Genomic DNA, 7,578 nt, shown 5'->3' with positions numbered 1-7,578 from the left:
CTCAGAATGAGTTTATTCGGGAATAGCCAAAAGAATTGTAATTCCAGATGTGCATGCCATGGCGAACCATAGCCAAATCCAACAAACAAAAGAGATGAGCTGCCTTTACAGAGTAAAGGGGGGAGAGGGAGGGACTGTTCTAAAGGAAAGTCCATTGGCAGAGAGTAACAGGTCATGGCGGCAGCGGCTTCTCATTGGCTGAGCTGCAGGGCTTCTCATTGGCTGGACTGTTGCCGGGTGGAGAGAGAATCTTCCCTGAGTAGTAAAGTAGTTGTACTTCCTGTCTGAGATGCAAGTGTCCCTCTCTTCCTGTTTGGTGACATTGATGATGTGTGATGGGCACGAGAGCTCCCACTGCAGGCCTTCCCCATCCAGTTTAGTTAATGTTTCTTTCATTAATTTCCATAAAGGGTAGAAGGATTAAAATGCTCCCCTGGTGTCTGATTCTGCCAGCTCAGCTGAAGCACACAGGAGGAGAGCACGCCAGAAGCCAGCTTCATCTCAAGGCCCAATGGAATGGGAAATACCCCAAATTCTAGCAACTGAGTCCCCTCCCACACCCTGAGAAAACCCTGGGAAAACACCCTTGTTCTCCTCACAGAAAGGTTGGGCAGCAGCAGAAGCCCAGACGTTCCCATTCTCCCAGTTACTGTTGGGTCCCCTGTGGACCACCATCCTGGAGGGATCCTCCTTCAGATTGCATCCAGATCCCACGAGGAGGATGGCTGAAGCTCTCCCAGGCCTTCAAGGCTGGACTAATTCAAATGTTGACCCTTGTTTCTCGCACCTCTGATCTGAGCCAGCATGAGTCTTTTCTGCACTGTGGAAATTAATAAAGAAACATCAACTACACCGGATGGGGAAGGCCTGCCGGGGGAGCGCTCACCCCATCACACATCATCAATGTCACCAAACAGGAAGAGAGGGACGCTTGCGTCTTGGCAGGAAGTACAACTACTTCACTACTGAGGGAAGACTCTCTCCCCACCAGGCAACAACCCAGCCAATGAGAAGCCTCTGCAGGGGCTGGCCCAGTGGTGTAGTGGTTAAGTTCGTGCTCTCTGCTTCAGAGACCTGGGGTTCACCAGTTTGGATTCTGGGCACAGACCTATACACCGCTCATCAAGCCACACTGAAGCAGTGTCCCACATAGAAGAGCTAGAAGGATGTATGACTATGACATACAACTACCTGCTGATGCTTTGGGGAGAAAAAAGGAAAAAAGGAGGAAGATTGGCAAAAGATGTGAGCTCAGGGCCAATCTTCCTCAAAAAAAAAAAAAAAGGGTGTACTTCAAAATTAAAAAAAAAAAAACAAAGAAAAGCCTCCACAGCTCAGCCAATGAGAAGGCATTGCCACCCTGAACTGTTTCTCTCCCCCAGTGGACTTTCTTTAAGAACAGCCCCTCCCTACTCCCCCTTTTCTCTATAAAAGCAGCTCATCTCCTTTGTTCTCGGGATTTGCCTGCGGTTTGCCATAGCATGCGCATCCTGTATTGCAATTCTTGTGGCTATTCCCGAATAAACTCATTTTGAGGATAAAATAATGGACAAATTTGCCTTTTAAGTAGACAGCACTAAATTCAGCCTGACTTGATGTTGCTGATAAGACTTCCATGCCCATGAGCACTGTCTCCTGGCCCTCAGTCCTGGACACACAGAGGCTGGGCACTCCAGGTGTGAGGGCAGGGATGGAGGAGGGCCCTGGGAGGTTGCTGTGGTGTCTGGATCACTCCTCTGCTTATCTCTTGGGCCTTCGCCTGGCCCATGTTGGTCCTGTCTGAGGCTTGAATGATCCCATAGCCACTCCTGCCCCTACCCTAGCCAGGGGCCTGAGCATGGCCCAGGTTGTGGCTGGGCAGTAAGCTGCTCCCTTAACCCAGCCACTCCTTAGAAGTTGTCCCATGGCCTCAGCTGCTTTCCTACCTGGAGACATCACAGAAATTTAGTTTTCGTGAAGAAAATGAAAATACTAATTTGAAAAGAAATATGCACTCCCATGTTCATTGCAGCGTTATTTACAATAGCCAACATATGGAAATAACCTAAGTGTCCATCAATGGACAAATGGATACAGAAGATGTGGTCTATATATGCAATGGAATATTATTCAGCCATAAAAATGTATGAAATCTTGCCATTTACAACAACATGGATGGACCTTGAGGACATTATGCTGAGTGAAATAAGTCCAACACTGTATGATCTCACTTATATGTGGAATTTAAAAAACAAAACAAACAAACAAAACCAAGCTTATAGATGCAGAGAACAGATTGGTGGTCGCCAGAGGCACGGAGCGGGGTGGGGGAAACGGGTGAAAGGAGTCAAAAGGTACAAGATTCCAGTTATAAAATAGATAAGTCCTGGGGACGTAATGTACAGCATAGTGACTATAGTTAGTAGAACTGTATTGTATATTTGAAAATTGCTAAGAGAGTAAATCTTAAAAGTTCTCATCACAAGAAAAAAAATTCTGTAACTATGCATGGTGACAGATATTAACTAGACTTATTGTGGTGATCATTTTGCAATGTATACAAATATAAAATCATTATGTTGTACTTGAAACTAATATAATGTTACCTGTCAATTATACCTCAATTTAAAAAAAAAAAGAAAGAAATAGCACAAAAAAAAAGGAAAAGAAAGAAAGAAAGTAAAAGAAATGCTTCCCATCACATAGTTTTTCTATTGACTTAGGATTAGTTGATCTATGCATCAGTCAGTGCTGTAATGAAAAAAATTACTCAAACAAATCCACACGTCACAGCCTAAAATGTCACAAAATAAAACCCTGTCTCTAGAAGACTCTTTTCTGTACCCCCACGATTTTATTTCTGACTGATCCTCCACCACGCTTCCAGAATATAAGCTTCTGTCAACGTGAAGGACAGAGTGACTTGAGAGAGTGGTCATGATCCCATTCAAGTGCACCTAGAGGCTCCACAGGTTGGAGGTGAAGGATGTGACAGAAGGCCCCCTCTGGAACGCAGGAGGCCAGTCAGGGCTCAGGGCCCACCCAGGCGCCTGAGGACACAGCTGCAGGAACACACTGGCCGGAAGCAGATGAACCTGCAGGGTCCTGATCCTGACCACATGCACCTCAGTCTCAGACTGGTGTCACTCCAGACGGTGGCGTGGAGCAAAGAACAGACCCACTCTGGGGAAAGGAAGCGCCCACGGGGGTTTACACAGCCAAGTCACATTCATTCAGTGATCACTGGACATGGGCAATGACAGGACCACGGGACAAGAAGACAAGCAGACACTAGGGGCTCAAGTGAGCTGGTGAGTAGCTGGCCCGAGCCTGCCGGCCTGTGCGCCTTGTTGGGCATTCTGCCCTGGACTTGAGGCCTGGTTATGGGACACTTCTTGGCCAACGGAAAAATCAGTGAGTGTGAAGTCAGCAGCGTCTTGAAACATGTTGGCATGTGGGGTTTGCCCTCTTGCAACTCTGCCAGAGCCACGAACGTGCTTTAGGAAGGTGGCTCGCCCCCGGCCAGTGCCAACCCTGAGGTGAAGCCGTGACAACTGACCCACAGCACAGGGAGCCAGAAGTCGACACTCATCTTCCTGTGCTACCGAGGCTTTCGTGACGTGGCCTTAGTGGGCAAGAACCAGCTAAAAACACGTTTGCAAACAGAGGATAAAATGCAACAGCAGTTAAAACACGAAAAGGTAGAACATAAAGAGGACTATAACCCCAAAATATCAGTAATTATATTAAATGTGAACTGATGAAGTCTCCTTTTTAAAGTCTAGATCTGTAACTTCAACACGTACATTGAAAAGGAACAGAGCTAGAAATGGACAAAACCATGAACATAGTGTAAGTATTTAACACATTTAAACATTACACAAATCCCTCAGACACTGGTAGAACCAATGTGATAGAAAAAAACATTTAAAAGTTCAGTAATAATGTAGGACATCTGAATAAAACAACAAAAAAAATTGACCTAATGGACTCTACAAACACCCCCCTCTACATACGTATGCATAGGATGCAGTGTTTGAGACATACATATCTCGAACATACATGGGTGTGCTTATTATAAATATATGATACATTTGAAAAGTTCTTGGAAGTTTTACAATCATGCATTCACTAAATGTAAAGCAAATATTAAACAATTTCAAATATTTAAATAATTCATAGTATGTTCCATGATCGGAGCAGGATTAATCTGGAAATCAATAATGAAAGATAACAATAGCTAGATAGCTAGATAAACAGAGAGATGTCACTCAATACTCGGCTATCAAGTAAGAACTCAGAAAATGAATTAGGAGAATTCGAATTGCATATGAATTGAATATGAACAGCAAGTGCATAACTAGAATTAAAATTCAAAGAAAATAAGATAAGGTGAAGTTGGTCAAGTGACAAGGTTTAAAATTTCTAAGTTACCTTTATTTCTAAGGAAATATTTGCATAACTAATATATATTGGAATTTAATAAATCTGAACTACATGGTGTAATCTGTAGTTTAAGCATTAACAGTACAGGAAAAGTACGCACATGTATTATCAATAAAACAAAAGTGGAATAATGAAGTGTCTACTCAAAGAAAGTATGAAAAGGGTAACGGGAATGCACAATGGAGAAAAGAAAGTTCAACCAGATTTAAGTTATTAAACTGAAATTAAATTCATTAATTCTAGAGTTGATTTAAAATAAAGACCTTTGTTCTCCTTATAAGATACAAACTTTGATATAAAGATAGAAAAAGTTGGATTGTATGAAACAGAAATGATACACCACACAACATTAACCAAAAGATTGCTGGTACATTTATATTATACTGAACAAGGCAGACTGTAAGGGAAAAAACATTACCAACAGAATAGTTCATGATGGAAAAAACCCACACCAAGGCATATCATATTCAGAGTGCTAAAAATATTGAAGAAAGTCAGATTAAAAAACCAATCTATAGATAAAAAACCTAATCTATAGAAAATCAAAGATAAGAATTACATCAAATGTCACGTCTGAAGCCGTTCTGGCAAGCAGTGAAGTGAAATAGTGACAATGTCAAAAGAAGGAGGAAGCCCACCTATCTGGAATTCTATATCTAGTGAAATTATTCCATGAAAGTGAAGGAGAAATAGATTTTCTCAAACAAACAAAAACAGAGAATTCGTTTGTCAGCAGACCTACCCCGTAAGAAATGTTAAAAGAAGTTTCTCAAACAGAAATAAAACTACATAGAGCCAGCCCTGATGGCCTGTGGTTGAAGTTTGGTGCTCTCACCACTTCGGCAGATGGGTTCACTTCCTGGTCGCGGAACCACACCACCTGTCTGTCAGTAGCCATGCTGTGGTGGCAGCTCACATAGAAGAACTAGAAGAACCTACAACTAGGATATCCAACCATGCGCTGGGACTACATGGAGGAAAAAAAAAAAGAGGAAAACTGGCAACAGATGTTAGCTCAGGGAGAATCTTTCCCTGGGAAAAAAAAAAAGAAAAGAAAAGAAAAGAAATAAAACTATATAGCTTAGAAATCTGATCTCCATTAAGAAAGAAAGTGCATCAGAGAAGGAACAAATGAAGGTGAAATAAAATATTCTATTTCTTATTCTTAACTGAATGAGAAGTAAGAATAACTGTTAGGTCATAGTGACAATACCGACGACGTGGTCAGTTATTACAGCATATGGCTAAGGCATGAATGACGGCGGTTCTAAGGGTGGGAGGGAGGAACGGGCAACGCTCTGTTATGAGGTCCCTGCACGGCCTGTGAAGCAGTGGAGTGTTATTTGAAGGTGAAAGTAGTTAGTCAAAAATGCATATTGGGTGATTTTAGCAAGAATGGTAAAGTAAACCATTTCCTCCTCCCCAAATCCTCTCTGCTGTAAGAGCAGTGAGGACAGTGGCAAAACTTGTAAAATTAAAACTTTTCAGAACTCTGGAAATTAGCAAAATTCTTGTACTAATCTGAGTATGGTTTAATCAAGAAAAATGCCTGCTTCTTCGTAAGAACAGCAAGCTTCATGGTGTTTAACTTGCCATGTTCCCATCGACCACTCCCACAGCCCTTTGGTAACTTAAAACCAGCAGCCTGCACCTCACAGGAGAGCCAAGCAGGGCTGGAGCTCCTTCCCAGAGAGCTGAGCCCCTGGGAGGCGCCACCCACAGCCATCTTCTCTTCTGACTTGACTCAGAGCTCGCACAGCTGAGCACCACTTCCCCACAGACATCTGTTTAAAAACTGGCTGCTTGTGGCAGTGGAGACTATTTGGGACAAACAAGAAGCTAACCAGAAAGCTTAGGAGGAAAAGCTGGGGGTGAGATGTCCATAGCGGGCTTTGAAAAGCTACAACAATGATTTTAAAATGGACCTGAATGGACATTTCTTCCAGGAAGATATACAAATGGCCAAGAAGCACACAAAAATATATTCAACACCATTGGTCACTAAGAAATGCAAATCAAAACCACAACGGGACTCCACTTCACACCTGTAAGGATGGCTGTTACCAAGGAAAAAGAAAAAAAAGCCCAGAAAACTGAAAATAACAAGAAGATGTGGAGAAATAGGAACCCTCATGCACTGCTGGTGGGGATGAAAAATGGTGCAGCTGCCATTAAACTCTAAACAGAGTTACCACGTGACCCAGAAACTCCGTCCTAGGCATCTCCCAAGATGTGAAAACATACGTCCACACAGAAACTTGCACACAATGGTTACGGCAGCATTACACCTGATGGCCAAGTGGTGGAAACAACCCAAATGCGCAGCAACGAATCAAGGGACCAACAAATCACGATCTACAACAGGGACTATTATTCAACCATAGAAAGGAACACAATCCTGACACACGCGATAGCTTAGATGAAACTGAAAACATTGTGCTAAGTGAAAGGACAGACGCGAAATGTCACATGTTGTGTGATCCCTTTTCTGTGATATATCTGGAACAGGCCATTCCACAGAAATAGAAAGGAGGTTAGCGACTATCAGGAGACGGGAGGAGAGAGGAGTGGAGAGTTATTAGTTACTGGGCACAGGGTGTTTTCCTGGGGTGATGGAAACATTTTGAAGCTCGAGAGAGGTGGTGGTTGCACACACTGTGAATACACTAAATGCCACTGAATTGTACACTTCTGGATGGTTCATTGTATGTTATGCGAATTTCACCTCCATTTAAAAACAGAAAGAGAAAATAAAAGCTCCACCATATTCTTGAGATTCTAGAAGCCAGGCACACATGTGGGGCGACGCTCATGTCAGGAAAGACCTGGCAGGTCCCATGCACTCACCTCTGTGCAGGCAGGAAGTGAAGGTTAAAGCAGGCTTCTCATCTGTGAGACCGAATATCACAGGTACGCCCCAACACCTTCCCGTAGCCCCTTGGCAAAGACAAAGGACTTACTGGCCTCAGGGGTTTAAGAAATCTCTGTCCAAACATTAGCTCACCACAATTTCATCAGAAACATATGTGGCCACATAGGACAAAGTGAACAGACTTAACAGAAACTTCAGAGAACGGGACAAACGGCAATAACAACAACAGTCCCCCTGGCGAAGGCGTGAAACTGGTTTCCAGTGCTGCTATATTACATTAT

This window comes from Diceros bicornis, chromosome 31 (genome assembly GCF_020826845.1).
Source record: "Diceros bicornis minor isolate mBicDic1 chromosome 31, mDicBic1.mat.cur, whole genome shotgun sequence".
In the NCBI taxonomy this organism is placed as follows: Eukaryota; Metazoa; Chordata; class Mammalia; order Perissodactyla; family Rhinocerotidae; genus Diceros; species Diceros bicornis.
This window is presented reverse-complemented; position numbering follows the sequence as displayed.